The 2,500-nt window shown below is 66.2% G+C and overlaps 1 pseudogene; it reads right to left on the reverse strand.

Annotated features, from left to right (window-relative positions):
- On the reverse strand, nt 1-107 carry LOC148057965 (5S ribosomal RNA; annotated as a pseudogene; the record flags this gene model as incomplete).
- Between the last annotated feature and the right edge of the window lie 2,393 nt (nt 108-2,500).

Below are 2,500 nucleotides of genomic sequence, written 5' to 3' on the forward strand. Positions count from 1 at the left end.
CCAGTATTCCCAGGCGGTCTCCCATCCAAGTACTAACTGGGCCCGACCCTGCTTGGCTTCCGAGATCAGACGAGATCGGGCTCATTCAGGGTGGTGTGGCCGTAAGCGAGGGAAGCGCTTGTGAAATGCCCCAAAGTGTTGAAAATGTTCCCCAGGCCCCTGGTTCCCCATCCCCGCAGGAGGAGGCTCCCCAGGCCCCCTGGTTCCCCATCCCCGCAGGAGGAGGCTCCCCAGGCCCCCTGGTGCAGGAGGAGGCTCCCCAGGCCCCTGGTTCCCCATCCCCGCAGGAGGAGGCTCCCCAGGCCCCCTGGTTCCCCATCCCCGCAGGAGGAGGCTCCCCAGGCCCCATGGTTCCCCATCACCGCAGGAGGAGGCTCCCCAGGCCCCTGGTTCCCCATCCCCGCAGGAGGAGGCTCCCCAGGCCCCCTGGTTCCCCATCCCCGCAGGAGGAGGCTCCCCAGGCCCCATGGTTCCCCATCACCGCAGGAGGAGGCTCCCCAGGCCCCCTGGTTCCCCATCCCCGCAGGAGGAGGCTCCCCAGGCCCCCTGGTGCAGGAGGAGGCTCCCCAGGCCCCCTGGTTCCCCATCCCCGCAGGAGGAGGCTCCCCAGGCCCCCTGGTTCTCCATGCCCGCAGGAGGAGGCTCCCCAGGCCCCTGGTTCTCCATCCCCGCAGGAGGAGGCTCCCCAGGCCCCCTGGTTCTCCATCCCCGCAGGAGGAGGCTCCCCAGGCCCCCTGGTTCTCCATCCCCGCAGGAGGAGGCTCCCCAGGCCCCTGGTTCTCCATCCCCGCAGTAGGAGGCTCCCCAGGCCCCCTGGTTCTCCATCCCCGCAGGAGGAGGCTCCCCAGGCCCCCTGGTTCTCCATCCCCGCAGGAGGAGGCTCCCCAGGCCCCCTGGTTCTCCATCCCCGCAGGAGGAGGCTCCCCAGGCCCCTGGTTCTCCATGCCCGCAGGAGGAGGCTCCCCAGGCCCCCATGTTCTCCATGCCCGCAGGAGGAGGCTCCCCAGGCCCCTTGGTTCTCCATCCCCGCAGGAGGAGGCTCCCCAGGCCCCTGGTTCCCCATCCCCGCAGGAGGAGGCTCCCCAGGCCCCCTGGTTCTCCATGCCCGCAGGAGGAGGCTCCCCAGGCCCCCTGGTTCTCCATGCCCGCAGGAGGAGGCTCCCCAGGCCCCCTGGTTCTCCATGCCCGCAGGAGGAGGCTCCCCAGGCCCCCTGGTTCTCCATCCCCGCAGGAGGAGGCTCCCCAGGCCCCTGGTTCTCCATGCCCGCAGGAGGAGGCTCCCCAGGCCCCCTGGTTCTCCATGACCGCAGGAGGAGGCTCCCCAGGCCCCCTGGTTCTCCATCCCCGCAGGAGGAGGCTCCCCAGGCCCCCTGGTTCCCCATCCCCGCAGGAGGAGGCTCCCCAGGCCCCCTGGTTCTCCATGCCCGCAGGAGGAGGCTCCCCAGGCCCCCTGGTTCCCCATCCCCGCAGGAGGAGGCTCCCCAGGCCCCTGGTTCTCCATCACCGCAGGAGGAGGCTCCCCAGGCCCCCTGGTTCTCCATGCCCGCGGGAGGAGGCTCCCCAGGCCCCCTGGTTGGGAGAGGGGGAAAAAGACCAAAGTGTTTAAAAATGCCCCAAAGTGTTGAAAATGTTCCCCAGGCCCCTGGTTCCCCATCCCCGCAGGAGGAGGCTCCCCAGGCCCCCTGGTTGGGAGAGGGGGAAAAAGAGCAAAGTGTTTAAAAATGCCCCAAAGTGTTGAAAATGTTCCCCAGGCCCCTGGTTCCCCATCCCCGCAGGAGGAGGCTCCCCAGGCCCCCTGGTTGGGAGAGGGGGAAAAAGAGCAAAGTGTTTAAAAATGCCCCAAAGTGTTGAAAATGTTCCCCAGGCCCCTGGTTCCCCATCCCCGCAGGAGGAGGCTCCCCAGGCCCCCTGGTTGGGAGAGGGGGGAAAAAGACCAAAGTGTTTAAAAATGCCCCAAAGTGTTGAAAATGTTCCCCAGGCCCCTGGTTCCCCATCCCCGCAGGAGGAGGCTCCCCAGGCCCCCTGGTTGGGAGAGGGGGAAAAAGAGCAAAGTGTTTAAAAATGCCCCAAAGTGTTGAAAATGTTCCCCAGGCCCCTGGTTCCCCATCCCCGCAGGAGGAGGCTCCCCAGGCCCCCTGGTTGGGAGAGGGGGGAAAAGAGCAAAGTGTTTAAAAATGCCCCAAAGTGTTGAAAATGTTCCCCAGGCCCCTGGTTCCCCATCCCCGCAGGAGGAGGCTCCCCAGGCCCCCTGGTTGGGAGAGGGGGAAAAAGAGCAAAGTGTTTAAAAATGCCCCAAAGTGTTGAAAATGTTCCCCAGGCCCCTGGTTCCCCATCCCCGCAGGAGGAGGCTCCCCAGGCCCCCTGGTTGGGAGAGGGGGGAAAAAGACCAAAGTGTTTAAAAATGCCCCAAAGTGTTGAAAATGTTCCCCAGGCCCCTGGTTCCCCATCCCCGCAGGAGGAGGCTCCCCAGGCCCCCTGGTTGGGAGAGGGGGAAAAAGAG

This window comes from Callionymus lyra, unplaced genomic scaffold (genome assembly GCF_982586985.1).
Source record: "Callionymus lyra unplaced genomic scaffold, fCalLyr1.hap1.1 HAP1_SCAFFOLD_246, whole genome shotgun sequence".
Classification (NCBI taxonomy): Eukaryota; Metazoa; Chordata; class Actinopteri; order Syngnathiformes; family Callionymidae; genus Callionymus; species Callionymus lyra.